The 20,403-nt window shown below is 40.3% G+C and overlaps 1 protein-coding gene across 5 annotated transcripts in view; it reads right to left on the bottom strand.

The window, feature by feature from the left end:
• Window positions 1–20,403, bottom strand: part of Inpp4b (inositol polyphosphate-4-phosphatase type II B) — a 748,592-nt gene that overhangs the window by 557,936 nt on the left and 170,253 nt on the right. The window lies entirely within an intron of this gene.

The following is a 20,403-nucleotide window of genomic DNA, read 5'->3' as shown; positions in this document are numbered from 1 at the left end:
AGAAAGATAGAGGACCAAGGAGGAGAGGAGGATGCTAAGAGCCAGCCACCCAACCACACAGTCACACATCTAGCTTCAGGGTAAGAGTGAAAGCAAGATACAGAGAAGAAAAGGAAAATGCCTGGAGGCAATAGGAAGATGGAATGATTTAAGCTAAGAAAAGCTGTCTAGAAAATAATCCAAGCTAAAGCAAGGCATTCATAAGTAATAATAAGCCTCTGCGTGTGTATTGATTTGGTCGTTGGGTAGCAGGACCTGCGAAGAGCAAAGAGCCAAAAACAAAAACAGAAACAAACAAACAAACAAAACCAACAACAAAAAAAAGCCAACAACATACCCTGGCCTAAGAAGGCCATGAGGATCAGAGATTCAGGTTCTTTAAGAAATTCTAGTGGAGGTAGACCAGTAGACCTTTCTGTGGAAGTGAGCACAAAGCACAATGGAAAAAAAGAGTGGAGGGTAAGGTACACCATCGGGATCCTTTCCTCCTCTAAGCTGCTTTTCATCAGTGTCTTTCATCACAGCAATGAAATGGAATTGAAACAGAGTACATAAGAAATATTCCTGTCATGTTGAGACCAACTGAAAATGTCAATCTGAAATACCTGCATTGAGGAGAGATGCAAATATGAAAGCCAATAATCATGGGACCATTAGAATTCTATGGTGATGCTTGTCCCAATTAAACCCACAAGACCTTCTGACTGGATGTTAGTAATAGAATAAAGAATGAGTTAGCCCAGAGAAGCCAACTACTTTAGGTCTCTGGCCCTGCAATATGTCTGATTTCTGCCAATCAATAAAACCAATCTCATTTGGATAGGATACATGTTGGTTAATGTCCCAAATAATGACAAATAACCTAGTTCTTCTAGTGAGGAGGGTTATCAACAGATTTATTCTCAGCAGTCAGCTGGACTTTCCCATTGTGCAACTGACCATGGTGTGAGCTTGTGGAAAAAAATCACATCTCTAGGTCGCATATCATCATTTTCAAATTTTACATGTTTCACGCAGTGTCCCTCAGTCTTCCTCTGATCCTCAAAGATACTGATTCTAAAAGATATGGATGCCACAAACACTACTCCCTCCTCCACCAAAAGCTAATGGTAACACTATCTTAAAAGATCTGACACTAACGTAAGATACAGTAAGAGCCAAGGAAAGGAAAATTTATGTGTCATCTACACAATAATGAGATATAATTTGACTGTGAAGCCTGAATTGAGCTGGAAGGAATTTTAGGTAAATTGTCCTCATGTAGCTTTATTTCAGACATAAGCAACTGGTCTGAGGTTAGAATGACCTTATAGCATTTACCAAGTAGAATTTATCATCCGCTCAACCCAACACACCTTCCTTCAGCTGAGCAATGAAGACATATATAAGATATCCCTGAATCATCTTCCCCCAAAGGCATGAATTCATCTTCTCTAAAACTTAAAAATCTCTTTCTATAGAGCCAAGGAAATTGTTCTGTTGTTCTAGAAGAAGACACTTGAAGGAAGAAGTCATTTCCTTACTAACAAAATAGATTTCCTTTCATCTGTGTCAACTCACACTTAGATCCTAAGGTACATTTCACACAATTAGCCAGCCAGACCCTCAGTGGAAGATGCCTCAGAGAGCAGCTAGTGCAGATCATGGGGATAATGGAAGAGCTATAATCCGCTGTATACAGTGAAGCCATGGGAAGGGGATCCTGCAGCTTTTCCAAGTGAGATAGACATCTATCTAGACATAAAAGGCTTCACAAGATACTTAAAATTGCCTCCAAAGCCTGAATTCTAACGATAGAATCAACACAGTTCCCTGGGGGTATCTTGGAAACTATAAGACTTTTGTTCCAGTGATAAACTGCGACATGAGTGCTTGCTTTAGCAAGACAATTATTCTCATGGTTCACTTTTAAATCTCCATATATAGTATTAGATTTTTTAAATTAAATGATGTGCTCTAAGTAAGCTGCATTGCTTCTGAGTTTTCTTTTTTAATAGGAAAGCCCACATTCCAAAACAGTTGCTTAGGGAAGACCGAGAAGCAGAAGACTGGGAAGGTCGCTCAATAGGTAGTGTTTTTGTGACAGCGTGAGGATCTGCTTTGTGCTTGTAATCCCAAGGCAGAGACAGAAGGATCCCTGGGACTCACTGGGCAAACAATCTCAAGCTCTAGAGACCACAGAGATAGGCTGTCTCAAAAAAGCAAGGTGGAGAAGTCATTCAGGAAGGTACCAGTCATGTCTCTGGCCTTAGCATACTCATGTCAACACATGCACATGAACGCACCTGCTGAGAGAGAATGGGAATGAGAATCATTTATTAATTAAAACATCACTGTAGCATCTGTGAGTGGCTACCCTCAACCCCACCTTAGGACTTTGGGATCTAGATAATGAAGAGCTGCCATGACCTTCCTCAACAGGCAATGCTACTCCACAGGGACACTCTGAGTTATCCACATGGGGCTCAGAGATACCCAGGGAAGACTCCTGGTCATTCTCACCACCTTAAGACAGCACTTTATAGTCCTTCAGCCCCACCCCAGTATCAACACTTTAAAAATAAAGGTACTCTGTGTTTTTATTTAAACATGGAAGCCTTGAGCAGTTAAAATTCAATAGATACCAATTGCCAGTGAAGGGCCAATTTCAGTTTTGGCTGTTCATTTCTCTTTACAGCAAAGAAACAGATAGCTGGATTCAGCAGGTCTCACCATTTGCCTACTTTGAGTCAGAGTCCAAGATAATGCATCATTGTACATGAATCTAATTAATAGGTTTTACTCGGTAGATTCAAGCCAAACTTGATCATTTTTAGTCTAACTTAAAAATGGCATTTAAACATTATAAATATTAAAACTTCCCATATCCCTATTAATTTGATTTCCTCCCTTTGTGCCAAGAACTTCAGCCACGAAGTCATCAGGAAAGCGAATGAAAAATACCTCTTTGCTACACTGCATCCCCAAACTACTTAACATGTGCCAAATCTGACTGCCATTCTTACCTGTCCCATCTCCCAAGGAAAGGACTAACATGATACTTCATTTTAAATTTGCTTCCAAATCAAAAGGACATTTAGCTCCTTTGTAAAGTGGTTACTGCTAAGCAGCACAAATCTTTATTTATAGCTAATCATTAGTGTCCAAATAACCATGAAAAATCAAAAGGATGAGAAGTTGTAGAGCCAAAGGCTCCTCTCTAGACTAAAACAACTTCCACCAATTGTATAATTAAAGCATCTCTGCTTCACTAGTTATTTGCATGTTACTAGGAATTTGAGCTATTGATTTTGCAAGATACTTTTTGTACTAATTGTAGAATGTATTAATTCATCAACTACAATTTTAGAGCTGGGCTACCAGTCCAGGTATGCCCTCTCCTTTGTCTTTGATTTCCATCATCCTGGAATCTTATGTGGACTTCAGCTTAGGACACGGAAAAAGTTCCTGAGTTTTCAAGATCAGCTGAGCCCACTGGCATGGCCAGGGCTGTCTCTTCCCACTCACTAGTAGTTCACATTGTCCTTGGGACAACTTTGTCCTCATTGGTTTGGCTAACTCCTATAACACAAACATAAACTATACATTCCTCCTAGACCTTCAGAACTGACAGAAAATCCAAGTACCCCTTACATAAATTCTCTTGAAAACACCCCTTCTCAGGAGCCAAGGAGAAGGAAAATCCATCTTTGCCCTAATCATTTACATAGGAAAGGGTCACTTGCCCAGATTAGTTTAGTTTCCACATACATATTTTTCCGTCAAATTTTGGAGATAAAACTCCACTTTCCCATAGTTTTACTCAGTGTATATTACTGACTATATTTGCATGACTCTTTAATAAGTGTTAAACACACATACATATTAGCATCACTGTCTCAAATACTACACAGTCTTTTGATAAACCATGCACATGAAGCCAGTGTCCTTTCCTAATGTGGACATGATATGTCTATTATCATATAAACAAGAGAACAGACTACTCAGAGCAACCCAGGGTCTTAAGGAGCAGAGAAATCCCCTGAACCAAACCAGACTCTTCAAAGTTCTGAATGCAGTTCATTAGTAAGATAAAAGGCATTTGAAATGAGTGTATGTATCCCTTTCTCCCCATCTGCCATGATGATGCATGACTGATTAGCTGCCTTTGAATTACGGGGTAAAGTTGAAGAGAAAGTGAAAGAAATTAAATGGACAGGAAAGGGCAGGTATTAAAAGCTTAAAATGAAAGGGTGGGGTTTAAAGTGACATTAACTTTTACATTAAAGCAAACATCTGGATAAAAGAAGGATAAAGTAAGAAAGGGGAAGAGAGAAGATGGCGGAAAGGGAGAAGGGGAGGAGGCAGGAAGGGAGCACAGGGCAGAGGGAAGGAAGAGGGAAAGGGTTTCTAAGGTGGTTTTCTTCTGATACTAAAAAATAAAAGTGATGAATGATTAGTGGAAACAAAGGGAAAAAAAGAATTTAACAGGAAGCAAAGATGCAATTGGTGGGATAACTAAGCCTCAGTGGGCCTGAGTAACAGCTGGAGCATGCACAGTAGATATTTCCTGACAGCCACTCTAGACGGACATAAGCGTTGGATAGGTCCAGCCATCTTGCCTGAGCCTGTCAGAGGGCCTTGGCAACAGCAGCCGAGTCAGATGAGGGATGACATGGATCCACGGAAAGCCACCACGTCAGCTCTGCAGAGGCCAGCTTGATGGGTCTCTGCCCCTGGGACAGGGTTGGGAAGTATACAAGGCTCACCCATTCCTGGAATAGATTGAGCTTGTTGTTTCAACTTGTCCCTGACGCTTGTGTCATTGGTATAGTACCCACCTTCCTCCACCCCCAGGGGACACTTGTCAGGACCCTGCAACAGCAATCATATTTCATAGCATCATTTCTTTAACCTGCTTGCAATTACTTAAAATTTCATGTGACAAGTTACACTGTGTAGGTTTTAATGTTCCATAATAAATATGGCTGGAGATTCTGTTGTCTATACTTCCTGATGTCTGGTCACATATATCTACCCCAAACTCATGCATAAAACCACCACAGTTTTCTTATCTGTGTATAATTTGTCTCCGTGTAAGTCTCTGAGATGCTACATGTCTGTCATTATGTTCTGTGAGATACAGCTCATTTGAAGAATAGTGTTCAGTAAAATTATTTCATCTGCCTCTGACATTTGAAAACAATGTTCTAATGATGTGGAAAGTGATTTTACAAGAAGTTAATTCATTTTATCAATTTCCACTTCTCTTTACATTTTGCCTACGGACAGAATATTCAAGGTAATTACTTGACAAGAATGCCTCTCCTTTCCCCTCCCTTCCTCTCCCTTCCACCCCTCCCTACTTTTCTCCCCTCTCCCCACTTCCTGTCTCCTCTCTTCTCCACTCCTCCCTTCTAGTCTCCTCCCCTAGCCCTCCTCCTTTATTCATTATCGTTACTCTCCCCCTAAAATATTACCTACTCAATATAACTTTGAACTAGGTGTTATCCTGTTTTAAAAACTATCATTAGTGTCTATTGAAAATAAACTCCAGAAAAGTAACCAAATTTCTACAATATATTTCCAATACAGGAATAATCTTTAAAAGTTCTAAGATTATGTCACTACTAAACTAAAACTATAATATTTTGGTTTTTTTTTCATTAAGATAGCATCATTGATTTTCCAGTAACATAGACTACCAAAAGAGATAGTGTAACTCTCATGCAAAGACACAAGCTTGAAATGAACTGCAAAGCTCATCCCACAGGATGAGCTTAGCTGGAAGGAGAACCAGGTTGTCCCCTGGACACACTGTATGCATTTCACGTCTACTGAAGTGTGATTTTATCCCCTCAGTGACCTGGAACCAGTCATAGATAACAAGTAAGCTTTGCAACAATTTGCATGACAGATCAGTACCATAGTGCATTGGGAAGTAAGATAAAATTACAGTAACCAAGCTAACTGATACAGCATAACTAGGAAAATGAACTAAAATTTTACTTAGTATGAGAAGACCAATTCAGTAGGAATTACTTAGCATTTATAACTATCTTTTTTCTTTTTGTAATTTAAAGAAGAAACTACCTTATTTTATATACCAATCCCAGTTCCCTCTCCCTCCCACCCTCTCATTACCCCCACCGATCCCCATCCCAGCCCCTTTCTGCTCCCTAGGGAGGGTGAGGCCTTCCATGAGGGATCTTCAAAGTCTGTCACATCATTTTCAGCAGGATCTAGACCCTCACCCATGTTTCTAGGCTGAGAGAGTATCCCTCAATGAGGAATGGGCTCTCAAAATCTACCTGTACACTAGGGATAAATACTGTTCCAGTACCAGAGGCCCCATAAGCTGCTCAGGCCTCCTAACTGACATCCACTTTCAAGGGGCCTGATTTGGTCCTATATATTAATGTAAAACAGCACAGAGATTGTTTTTATTTCCTCTGTTATGATGTTTTCCGACAAAATAGCCAGTTAGCCTTATCATGGAATAACTATCTTCCTTCTATAACCGAAGAAATTGGACTTGGGGATGAAATTCCCCTGAATCTTTACCATATTATGTATCAGTGGAAACTATTTCAGTCTTTCATGCAATTTATAAAGAAGTTCAAGGTCATGATGATTCTGTTATACTTTTAGGCCAGAGAGAAAACAATCATACATAACAAAAAAGATAGCTTTATAATTTGAGCTATGGTTTAAATGTTTATATTCAGGAATGAAATGTACCTAACAAAGGCTACATTCATAAGCACTGTTCTTTCATACATTTATTGATATGATACTGACTTCTCCTAATAATAAATACTTTTATGCTGCACACAGAAATGATAACACACATCTGTCAGATGATTCAAATGCCAGCATAGGCATCTGTTTTCAAGGAAACAGCAAAAGCTTGAATATCCGGGACTCTCCAACCCCATATCCAGTGCAGAGAACTTAAGTTCCATATGATCCCAGATCCAGGGATAACATGCAAGGTAAGTCTCCAGTTCATCATCACTGAGTCAATAATTCACTGCTAAATATACTCATTGCTGGTGGATGAAATGTGTGATTATTAATATTTTATCTGTCCTTGTTTATCCCTCGAAATTATCTCAAAGTTTCTTTAAGATACAGAAATAGTGACAGCTTGCTCAAAAAGAAAGAAAGGAAGGGAGGGAGGGAGGCATAGAGGGAGGGAGGAAGGAAGGAAGGAAGGAAGGAAGGAAGGAAGGAGGGAAGGAAGGAAGGAAAGAAGGAAGGAAGAAGTCTGTCTCTGCAGAAGGTCACCGGCCACACTCCATTAACATCAGGTACTCAAGTTCCTAAAAGGTCATCATAGCTGGTGTCTCTAAAGTGTCATGCTGAAGCATCTCCTTAGTTTTAGCAATGCTGGTAAGAGTCTTCACACTTGCACAAGACAGGAGTTAGAGAGTTATAGCTATTATAGGGCAGGGGGACACTGAAGCCTCCTGAATAAGATGTATCCATATCTTCCATCATATCAAGGTCAAGGTGAGCATGGATGGGGACAGGCCAGGTTAACTACATGATGCTTTGAGCACAAAACAGGACAAGAAAGAAACTCTAAAATCCCAATACTCCTCTCTAAGATTATATCCTTACATTTATGCCTTCCATGGAATCTGTGGTGATATTTTCTTTATGAGCTAACAAATAAATCTTGCCAGAAGATCAGAGTGCAAAGCTAGCTACACTAGTGAGCCAAACAGGAAAGGCAGAGGTGGCACACCACTTGAATCCTAGCAGCCACACTAGTTTGACATAGATTCCTGACGCTGGCATTTCCCTCCTTTAATACCAGCCCTAGAGAGGAATATAAGATGGGAGGAGCCAGGAGTCAGTCAGTGGACAGTCACTCTGAGGACAGGATCATTCTATTTTATCTGAGCCTTGGTAGAGGTAAAACCTCTTTAGGGGTTGGCTGCTTTGCTTTTCTGATCTTCAGCTTGAACTCTAACATCTGTTTCTGGATTTGTATTATTTGTGCTGCAGGAATATTTTGTTAGGTATAAAAACTTGGAAACATCTCTGAAAAAAAGGAAGAGCTACCAGTATTTAGATATGCTGGATGATGAAGGAGGAGGAGGAGGGGAAGGAGGGGGAGAAAGTGGACAGGAAGGAGGAACAGGAGGACGAGATGGGAGAAAAAGAAGAAGATGGCTAACAATTTTATTTGTAGTTGTTGAGATCACTTTAGTAATTTGATCATTTTCCTTTGCTACTTTTTTATGTTGTACTTGTGTCATGGCTACTGCAGGAGTAGGATAATTTTAGGTTCATAAGAGGGTTTTTGAGCAGATGAGATTGGAATAGGGCTTAGTAAGGAAAGTAATAAATGGAGAAATTAAAAATTACATTTTCTTCTTTAAAAGTTTGATCCTAATTTAAAATACAGACACACGTATATACATTTTTTCAGTCTTCTTTAGTGTAGCACCTCTGAGTGAATAGTCACTCAACAACCCTTATAAAATCAGGACAACCTTACACATCACATTTGTTTGAATGACTCTAAAGTTAAGTGTACAAAGGATGTATACAGGCAGGGACTGAGCTAGTAAAACCTAGCTCATTTTAAATAACACTGGTTCCTAAATGATAAGCCTTTGCAATATCCTGCTCATAAGACTGTCCTTGCATACCTAAGGCTTCTGGCAATTAAAACTGGTTCATGGTAAGAATTCAAAACTCTTTTCAAAATACTCAAAGTTAATTAATATTAATTAACCCTACAGTTTATTAAAAGACCAAGGATAATTCCTTTTGCATCCCTATTTCACCAATTTTCAACAGCTTCAAATTAGTCACTTAGTAATGATAACAACCAAGTGTAGAACTGAGACAATGAAATTCCTTGAAAAATAAAGGTCTTTATTGATTAAAAACATCAAACAAGCCTCCGGAATATCAATGTGTTGAGCTCAGAGCATCATCCTCCAAGAACTCTGAAAGATTTCAAGAGGTAGATAGAAATGTACAAGCACAATTTTCTCCTCAGAATAATATTATTTAGAAATGTGATTATGGAAAAAATAAGTAAGAAGAATTTTCTGGTTTGAAAAATTGATATATTCAGAAATATGTAATTGACTGTGTATAGGAATGTATATCTGTTATCCTAGCACTACCAAAACTCATTAAAAGAAATTGAGAGTTGGTTAATAAATATCACCAGTAAAGAAATGGTGTCTTAGTTAGGGTTTCTATTGCTCTGAAGAGATGCCATGACCATGGGAACTCTTATAAAGGAAATATTTAATTGGGGCTGGCTCACAGTTCAGAGGTTTAGACCATTATCATCTTGCTGGGAAAGATGGTAGCATGCAGACAGACATGGTACTGGAGAGTCAACTTGAAGTTCTACATCTGGATTAGCAGACAGCAGGAAAAGTGGGACAAATTGGGCTTGGCTTGACCATTTGAAACCTCAAAGTCACCCCTAGTAACACATTTCCCCCAACAAGGTCATACCTCCCGATAGTGCCCCTGTCTGTTAGCCTATGGGAGTCATTTTCATTTAAGCCGCCACAACATTATACTTCCTGACCCGCACAGTCTTTCAGCCATATCACAATGCAAAACTATATTCAACCCAAATTCAAAGGTCTCCGTTCATATTCTATCATGGTCTCCACACTGCTAAAGGTCCTAAGTTCAAAGTCCAAAGTCTCACGGCAATCTCTTAAATGTAACTACCTTTAAAAATCAAAATGAAAAAGCAGACCACATGCTTCCAATCACTTTTCTAGTCCAAAGTCCCATAGTATTAATATTCCTCCAGGCAAAAACATGGCTCAGCCTATCACAGAAATACCTCCATCCCTGGTACCAACTTCTGTCTTAGCTAGGGTTTCTATGGCTGTGAAGAGACACTGTGACCATGGCAACTCTTAATAAAATAAAGTATTTAGTCGGGCCCAGCTTACTGTTCAGAGGTTTAGCCCATTACTACCAAGGATGGTGACGCACAGGCAGGCACGGCGCTAAAGAGGCAGCCCACAGTTCTACATCAAGATTCACAGTCAGCAGAAACGCACTGACCCATTGGGTCTCACTTAACCACTTGAAACCTCGGTGCCCACCTCCAGTGATAATCTTCCTCCAGCAAGGCCACACCTCCTAGCAGAGTCACTCCTTACAACCCAACCCTATGGGGCCATTTTCGTTTCAACCACAACAACTGGGGGTGAGAAAGAAAGGTGGATTAAGGAGGGCTGATTGCAAATAGAAGTGAGAGGTTCTGATGTGCTGTTGCACGCTGGGTGACTTCAGAGGGCAGTGATGTGCTGTACACAGCAAAGAGCTTGAGAGACCTAGCAGAAGAGCTATTGGCAATGGGTGGCTCCTAGCATAGCAAGAATCAGTGTCTTTCTTCTTGACAGGCAGTGGTCCCCAGTGGATTGACCATGCTACGGTGGATAGCCGTACACCATGTGTGGAGAGGCAGCAATAATTAGGTTGAGAGGGCTAAAATAAAAACAGACATGAAGCCGGAAGGAAGGAGGGGAGTATTCTGGAGACGTTAGAGGAAAGGGTGAAATTCATTGTACTTATGTATGAAATCCTCAAAGAATAAATACAAGTATCACTTAAAAGTTACAATGGAATTCATCACATTATGCAAAGAATATGTGTTAATTAAAAGGAAAGCTAGAAGGAATGACCCCGTTATAAAGAAATAGTACATGTTTGATGAAATAAAGCATATAACCCAGTTTAATGTTATATAATGTGTATATACATCAAAACCTCTTTAATATGCATGATTTTGCTTTTATATATTCGTTAAAATAAATATTATTAAAACCTACTTAAATGGCAATGTAGATATTAATAGCATACCAGTCAATGGGTATATAAAGAAACTTGACACGTGAGTGCTTCAGCTTCGTAACAACAAATAAGAGTATACTGTACAATAAATGTATTACAATGATTATGCTATATGGATATTTTACACACATATATATGACTGATGGGATATGACAGCAAAAAATGTATTTCCTAGGACAGATGGTTTTCTAAATAAGCGAAGGTTAACTCCCACAAAGCCATTTGTATCATTGGTGCTCTAGCCAACCTACCCATGAACTCCTAGATCACCCTTAGGATGTGACATGCACATTAGACACGCAGCCTCCTGTAATTAAATTCTCTTGCTCTCTTTCCATGTTTTGGTTCCTTCATTTGCAATTCTGTGATGGGAGAGCTCGGGCACTAGTTGTTCTGTGAAGCTTCTATAAGGCATTGAGAGCACAAAATGGCCTTTGTAGGAACAGTAAAATAAGGCACAATTACAGACAGAGCAAATGGACTCTGCCATCAGGGAGGTTCTGGAGAAAAACAGATTGGACACTAGCATTTAAGCAGCTGCTCGGCAGGCATCCATTGGAGGAGAGAAGGTAAGTGAGGGATGATGAGCTTCCTTGGCTTCCAAGAGGCATCTGTGGAGCATGCCAGAGAAGAAACAAATGCTAGCCACCACCAGGAAAAACCGCCAGGGTAGTTTATTAAGTTCACATGAGACAGCCCCATGAACCAACCTGCAGGCAGCTCCAAACCAGAAAATATCCATATGGTCTATTAACTCTTCCAGTGGATATAAAAACTGAATGATAAGTACAGGAAGTGCTACAACCCATTGTGCTTTGAAGAGAAGGAAGGGCCTCTGGGAATTCTGCATGAGGAAAGGTATTTGAATCAAGTCAGGAGAAACGTGTGTTCATATAATAGACAGTGGCTGGACTGGTTTTCAGCCCAGGAAAGCACACAGGACCAAGGAAGAATATGGGAGGACACAGGATTTGCATGTTCATCACTGGGGCAGCCAACGCCAGGCTTCTCACATTTGCAAGTGACAGAAGAATTTCTGCCACACAACTAGATTGGTCAGAGGAGTTTGCCAAAATTGTGTAGGTTTAATGAAATTATGCATAGTGAGTCATTCTCGGAAGACTGGGTAGGCCTTTGTCAAAGGCTCTCCCCAGAAGGGCTGAATGGGTATGGTGAGACTCAAGTCATCAGAGGCCACAGGGCTCCAATGATCTTCCAAAAGAGTACATGATTGGCTGTTTGCAGAATTACAACCATGATGGTATCTGCACAGTCAGCATTCCTCCTAAGTGAGTGACGTAAAAATCTATAAAAGCCAGAGAAGAAGAGATGAGAAAAGAAAATAAATCCTAACAATTAAATAGAGATGTGGAGAGTTTAAATTTAAATTAAAAAGGTAATCCCTTAACTAACATTTTCTTACATTTTCCTCAAATGTTTGGAAACATTTTTAAAGAGATGTCTTTGACATTTGGACATTTTAGATTAAAGGGAAAAGTCAAACATATTTAATTAAATTTACCTTTTTTCCAGTGTTTCTATTTAAGAAAAAGATCACTTCCATACTACTAATCCCTTAAAAATCATAATTGGAGTATATTGGCAAAAGATTGCCAAAAAGAATTAGCCAAGATGATAATTCAGACCTCTGAAGACCAGTTTGAACATTGCATGAACAAAAGATAATAAGTCAAATAGTGTATGTGTGCCTTTGAACATTCCTAAAATTTAACGTATTTAAGCTGCTGCCAAAATGTGGATATTTATTTTCTCTGACATAATTTCCCGATTCAGACTTAAGTATGTCTTTAACCGCCCTGAAAGACCTAACAATCAGTGAGACATCAAAGAAGAGCTGCCATTTGGGATGTACTGCTTCCCAATTTTACAAGGCACAGTGACATTGTCTAACAGGTGGCAGCTGGATTCCGCCAGTACAGTCCTACACTTGTTAGAGACAGGCAAGTAGGCAACACTTAAAAACAAAAGCATCTGGCAATCTCAGGGATCTTCCCAGGAAGCAGAAAAAAAGTCAATTGAAACGTGAAACAATCTTTAATTAGAGAGACAGTCTAGATAAGCAATATCTCAAGGACTACCCAAAGTTTAAATTAAGAGTTTTGTAAAATACAAAAATATTAGTGACCCCTGTGGTGCAAATTTCATCACATAGTGTGTTTTCATAGTCTACTCCCATTTTGATGAAAATTTTCCTCTATGAAATCACTTTTAAAACTAGCAAGTAATCATAAATTTCCCTAATAAGCTAAAGCAATCTTCAATTATAAACACTAAAATCTAATTACTTTCCAAGGGCAAACCTTCACCTGCCATTTTAAAACACATGGCAAGGGTACTGACCCAAATAGGTAAGTAGAGAAAAATCAACCAGATATATAATAAATATCAAAAGACTAACTAAACAGAGTTCCCAAACTAAAAAGAAATGCTTGACTTGGAAAACCAGAGGTTCAAATTTCATAGCCCATCACAAGGCAGCTGTCACAAAGGCCGGAAGGCTTGCTGTTGTATTGTGTACACACAAATTCCTAGGTTTCACCCAATCGGGCAGCTTTTAGAGCCAGGTTGGAGTTGGAACTAAAAATGTTTTCAATACTTGAAGACTGTGTTTCTACCCTCTATGTGGTCTTCAGAATTCGGGATCTAAGGTGGGAAAGTCTAGTAATCCAGGTCTCAGGTAAGGGATAGCTGTGGTTAAGACAAGCTGAGGCAGAGAAGGAAAAAACCAAAACAAAAAGAAGTAAGGTTTGAAAAACTCTGGCTGCCAAACTGAGTGAGGCATATAGTAGTAGAGACAGTCATGAAAGTGGATGAAAGCCTGAATAAAGGGTTGGACAGTAGTCTAGTTGGTATCCATGCAAATTGTCCTGGCTTTCCCTAAAAGGACTCCTCAAGAAAGTTCTGGTATAGAAGAAGCAATAAAATAGAGCTGCCCTTATCACACAATGTAGTGCAAAGGAAAGTTCAGGGAGCCCCCAAATGTTCACAGTTTTAATTTTGTTTTCCAGTCTTTCTCAATTATATATAGGATCTACACCATCAAATTCATTCTGAACACCCAAAAGCACACCTGGAAAACAGTTTCAGTTCTAACCTTTACTTTTACTTGAGTGCTGGTTAATAATTTTGAATGATACGGTTTATCTAAGAGAAAACATCCTCAATAGAGGAAGGATGTGTGTCTGTTTCTTCTCTAGAAGGCAGCCAGTCTGTGGTAGCACACACCTTTAATTCCAGCACTTGGACGAAGTGGCAGGCAGATCTCTATGAGTCCCAAGCCCTCCTGGTCTACAGAGTGTTTTCCAGGGCAGCCAGGGCTACACAGAGAAACCCTATCTAAAAAAAGAAAGAAAGAAAAAATTAGAAGGCAGGCCATCAGTGGCAATAAGATGACATCAGAGAGTTATTCTTATGACTGAAGTAGGTTAGGAAAAGTAAGGTAGAGAAGTATTTTCTCCATCCATGGAAGATTGTGTGATGTTTCGTCACTAGTAATATCATTATTATTTTTGAAAGCTATATGTGCTAAGAAGAAAGACTGCTATATTTACAAAAATTACCCACTGACAAGAGATAAAGGATGTTCACCAACTCAGCAGAGAGCTAAGGTTATGCCAGGAAACTCATGAGCTTAGAAAGATTTCTGATTATTTTTACTTATTAATTTTCAGTTCATTATAACAGGGTTCAGAGTGCTTCTTGAAATAGCTCCAACATCAAGGCACAAAATTAAGCATTGAGAAAATCAAGCAAAAGCAAAAATAACCATAGATAATTAAATAAGGCTCTAATTTGCATTTATACAAAGAAATACATGACATGAAGTTTTACAGAGCTGTTGTGAGATAGTGAGCACATCCAGCTCTAATCTTCCCAGGATTCAAAGCATTGGAGGATGCAGGGGTAGTGAGCTTGCTAATTCTTGTTCTGACTCATTTGCCTCTCCTCAGGAAAACTTTGAGAGAAAAACAGAAGATTTGGCTTGGCGCGGGTCCTTTGAGATGTGAGCATTCCACAGGACAAAGTACAGTGAGAAGGTGACATCCAGGAACAGTCCCGTGAGTGGGAGGTATAGAACATGCCAGTGTCCATTGGCTGTCACATTAAAAATGTCAAGAACAGAAGATGCTGTCACAGCAAGTATGAAAGATTTGGGTAAAATTTGCCGAGATAATCAAGGCATCATATAATGTTAAGGGACTCTTGAAGGTCACATACACACCCAACATTTACTGCCGGGAGTCCGTTGTTCTCATCTTCAGATCAATGTTTCCTGTCCTCCAGTGTCATTCACCTGTCTCTTCCCCCATCTGTAGAACCTATGCTCACTGTGGCAGACTTCACTAAGCTTCTCTATGTTTCTTTGCCAAGAAGGAAACACAACTCTTTCCTAACACCCTCAATGTCCCCATGACTTCTGGTCCATGTACAGATGGCAAGGAGCATCTAGACTTTCCTGCCTGTGTCTCTCTATTCCAGATTTCTCTCTCTGTGTCTCTGTGTCTCTGTGTCTCTCGGTCTCTCTGTCTCTTGGTCTCTCTGTCTCTCTGTCTCTCTCTCTCTCTCTCTCTCACACACACACACACACACACACACATATCTAACAGTAATTATTTCAGTGTGTCCTAGACAGACACACTTCACCAGAATGAACCATTTAATCAGTGTTGTTAGGTCATTTTGTTTAGTTGCTGCTAAAGGTCATGCCCTTGTCTTACCTGTCATGCTTGCTATAAGCAACATGATTTGTTTTCTTCTCAAACATGGAAATGAAACCATTCAGGGCAGTTCCTCCCTGCCTCTGTGGTGATAAAAATGCTATTTCCTTTTCTTGGAATTTTTTTCCATATTATTTAAAAGAAAATTACCTATTCCAGATCCCCTTATTTCTTGGAGGCAATCTGGATATATCTTGGTAAATGTGTGTCACTGTTGTATCTACTGGAACCCTTAAAAAGATGCAGATCTATTATGCCAGCTTTACATGTGTCTTTGCTATGGACTCCTCAGAATCAGAAGTGCCAAATAAAGTTCCCAGCACAATGGCAGAGCATATGTGTGTAATGAACTCAATTTTCTGAACAATATCGCCAGTACAAATTATATTGTGTTGTTTTAATAGCCAATTCTAAATTTTCCACCATCATGTATTTTATTAGTTTCCAACAAACAGACAAAAAGGTTCTTTCAATAATTACTCAAACGTTTCGGGTCATTGTAGAGCAAGAAGCTACAACATGTTTGAAAAGTATGACTCTACTGCATTCATTTTCATGATGTGTACCATTCACTTCTAAGTTGGGAATTAGAGAACATTCCACAATACATTAGGATTTGATTGTATTAAATTACTGTTGGAAACCATGTGGCCTAGTTTCAGTCCAGTTTATGAGTGATTGTCCAATGGGTGTCCAGATAAGGCAAAGCCTATGAGGACAGTCTCACTCAGCAAGGACCAGTCAACTTCAAGACAGCCAGAATACTGCTTGGTCCATGTGACCTGAACACTCTCTTTTATCTCATTGTATTGATGATTCTCTTGGCAGTTTTTACTGTCACTTTGTCAGTCACCCATGAGACAGATCTGATCCTTCTTGGAAATCCCATTTTTTTTTCTCAATTTCGCATAAAATTCTTTGGGAGCTAATGCTTCTCAGGTTTCTTGTCTGGGGATGCCAGCTGTCACTCTAGACTCTCACAGCTTTCATGATTTAGTCCTGACAGAATTGGATGCAGATCACCCTTAATTCTTTAAATATGCTTTGTTAAGTTTTGAACAAGATTGTTGATCTTGAAACTGTGTGGCTATGTTTATCACCTCTTAGTTTTGTAAAGACAGAATGTGCCTGGCTCAATATTTGGCCAAGCAAGCAAAATTATTTGTTGTTTTTGGTTTAAAAGATGTAAAAGTTGGGGGGGCATTTTCTATATTTGTTTTTTCTGGAGGTCAACGTTGGAGGATGGAAAAAACATGTCTGTTAGTATGGAAAACATTCTTGTTTTTGCATATAAATACAGAAGCTGTTTGGGGCTGACCACTTGTCTGAAACTCATCCGGTGGTCAGACAATTCATTTCTTCTTGCTGATGCCCCTTCCTGGTTTCAGGACCTGAACCCAGGCTGTGATTGCCAAAAATTCTCACCATTTACACAGAAATATTTCTGAGTAAATTAAATCTGTTCTACATAAATGTATATTCAGATACACAAAGAATGTGTTTAATATTAACATTTATCTTCTCCTTTCATCATACATTTAATTTTAAGTCAAATAAATTGTCTCTGCATTGTACGAAAGATAGGTAGACAGGCCGACAGACAGACAGATATAAGCAGATAGACAGATACTACTGCCCTTAGCACAAAATGAGTTGGCATTTAGATAACAAATCTTTTGGGGACATGTTACCTTGTATCTCTCCATATGTCTCCCCTTGGATTTTTATTCAGCAAGCAATGGCATGTTTTACAGCACTTTTTCAGAAAAAAAATATCTAGTCAGCATCTAACATAGCCTTAATGGGACATCAGTATCTGGTACTTAACATCCCTTTAGGACACAATAGGACATCTTTTATTGCTCCTTGAATAAATGACCTGACTGTGTTGCAAATCATGAACACACTGGCTGAGAGCTTGAGTCACAAGGTATCCCACAGATGAAATTAGGATAATCTGCAGTGCCCTGACCTGGACACAGCACAGGAAGCAACGACTTCAGATGGTCTTTTTGTTCTTTGAGATTAGGCAAGATATTGATCGTGGAAAATAAGCAATTAGCGGGTATTGTGAAGGACAGGATCTGTGGGGATGGACGATGGGTTTTAAACTAAGTTATGTGCCTTTTCCCTTCTTACTCTTCCCAGTCCCTTGGGTGGTTTTATTGGTCACCTCCCTGCTTCTACATCCACTCCCCACAGGAGACCTGGCTGCCTGCAAATTTTTCTTCACCTAAAAAGTTTATGTTGGGAGCTTACTGCGCTCTTGATTTAGTGTTAATTTAACATTGAAACAATCGTGTAGGAAATCAGGGCTTCCCTGCAGAGAGCTGCTGGAGACAGCAGAAAGGGCCAGAGAAGGAAAGGTATACAGTCACCTCCTCCTCCTAGAGGGCCTCTCCTGGCTGTTTCAGCTTCATTAAAAAAAAAAAAGTCAATTTATACTCTTAAAACAGCTCCCAGAACCCTGCTTCCACGCTGGAGAGTGATGACAGTGAGCTCCTCACATAGCACAGCAAGGACTAAAAAATCAGCTCAGACATCCCAGTACCCCGCAAGCCACCTTTCCTTCAAAAGCTATTTTTAGTCAACACCTAGGAAAAGGTTTACAGAAAATGCCTCGTCTTTTGTCAGTCTGCCTATTCAGGTTCTGAGACACTATGGTGATGCCTTCTGTCCTGTGTGTGAAGCCCAGCTGACCTGCAGCACTGAGAGATGTGTTGATGCCTCCTCCTGTGGGTGAAGCCCTACTGTGTGTGAAGCCCTACTGTGTGAAGCCCTACTGTGTGTGAAGCCCTCCTCCTGTGTGTGAAGCCCTACTGTGTGTGAAGCCCTCCTCCTGTGTGTGAAGCCCTACTGTGTGTGAAGCCCTCCTCCTTGTGTGAAGCCCTACTGTGTGTGAAGCCCTCCTCCTGTGTGTGAAGCCCTGCTCCTGTGTGTGAAGCCCTACTGTGTGAAGCCCTCCTTGTGTGAAGCCCTACTGTGTGTGAAGCCCTGATCCTGTGTGTGAAGCCCTGCTCCTGTGTGTGAAGCCCTGCTCCTGTGTGTGAAGCCCTACTGTGTGTGAAGCTCTCCTCCTGTGTGCGAAGCCCTACTGTGTGTGAAGCCCTCCTCCTGTGTGTGAAGCCCAACTGACCTGTAGGACTGAACAGGGATAAGAACTTAACAGGAATCATAAACCCAGATGCATCAGCAGACTCCAGAACCGTGAGACCATCAAAGCCCTCTTCTCATTCTGATGTTACCTATAGTCACAATGTCACCCCATTTCACTCTTAAAACCGAGTGAAAGAGCTTGGAGGAAAATAGCAACCGTTCTATCACTTCAATGTGACTTGGATGCATTTTCAGAAGACTAAGGAAAAGTGAATCCAAAATGTCTGTAAGGCAATGTCCCTCTAGCATTCCCTGTAACGCAGGCCATAGGAACCATGTTTAGGATGTGGGTGTCTCTGAAAGCAATGCTCAGACTGGTGCTCTCAATCAAGTCAAGTCATGATGCATGTGCGTGGGATCAAACAGAGGAAGGACAACCACTGCAGAACAGGTATCTCCTGTTTCCAAACCACAAGCAAACTGGAGGCTGTGGGGCATCCACAAACCTGATTTGGAAGCAACACACACTTAAAATCCTAGCTGCCAGGCCATACCTCATGAGGAAAGCCTCAGTGCAGAGTCGCATGGCTGAGGAAGCTGCTGGGTGCACTCTTCCTTGTATTTCCTCAGGCTACATCAGAAAGCCACAGACTGAGATGGCCATTTCTCAACTACAAAGTCTTGGGATTACTGAGTGAATTAGACACACCACTTTGTTCCCACTCTCCTATTCCAGTGGCTTCATCTAAAACACAGGGGAGGAATGAAACCGATTGGGTTATACGGACCATGATCCTGTGCTATGCCCTTCTAAACTTCATGGTCACCTCTGAAACAATGAGAATGAAGCAGAAGACCTGAGACAGACCCTTCATTTCTCACCCAAAACCAATGACAATCTACCCAGCATTGTTGAAACAGATTCACAATGTCTCTTCATACGTGGGCGGCAGCGGGTGGGTGTGAGTCTTATAGACCATGCGATGCCATCTTTTTCTGGGATTTCTATTCAGAAGCCAAAATGTGGCAAGTTAGAATGGGGTCTTATTTGCTTAACAGTTACTTGAAATGTGTTGTTAGAAACAAATGCAAATATTCTCACAGGACTTAGCAGAACAACTTAGGGCAATCAGTGGTTGTTGGCAATGGCACAATCAGTCAACCCCAAGAAGTTTGTCCTACATAGCTTTGAACAATACGAAATGATCCCAACAGGTTGTACTCATAAAGGAGTGTGTGTGTGTGTGTGTGTGTGTGTGTGTGTGTGTGTGTATGGTGTGACAATTGTATTTAAAGAATAGGAAATCATTAATTTGAGAAGAAGTAGAAAAGACATGATAGTTAATTGGAGGGAGGAAGAGAAAGAATGATGTAAATACAGTACTCACATATGAAATTCTCAAAAAATTAAAAATAAAGAATGCAAATAAAATATCCACTAATTTTTTGGCTCTACACCTTCTATTTGGTAGAAAGATTAATAATTTTGAGATCTCTGGGGATGGCTAAAAGGGAAAGCCTGCTTCCTGAACAAGCATGAATACCCCACTTTAAATCCCCACCATCCACATAAAAAGCCAAATGAAGCTCAGAACTGCAAGGGGCAGGGACAGGAGGGTCATTAGGAATTGCTGGCTCCAAGCTTGGCTCCAGATTCAGTGGGAAGCCTGTTCCAAGTAAATATGTCAGAGAGAGACAGATCAGGAGTCCCAGTGTCCTCCAGAGCAGGGCA

The sequence above is a fragment of the Mesocricetus auratus genome, unplaced genomic scaffold (genome assembly GCF_017639785.1).
Source record: "Mesocricetus auratus isolate SY011 unplaced genomic scaffold, BCM_Maur_2.0 Super-Scaffold_100041, whole genome shotgun sequence".
Classification (NCBI taxonomy): domain Eukaryota; kingdom Metazoa; phylum Chordata; class Mammalia; order Rodentia; family Cricetidae; genus Mesocricetus; species Mesocricetus auratus.
Note: the sequence above shows the minus strand (reverse complement) of the source record. Positions and strands in the feature narration are given on the sequence as shown.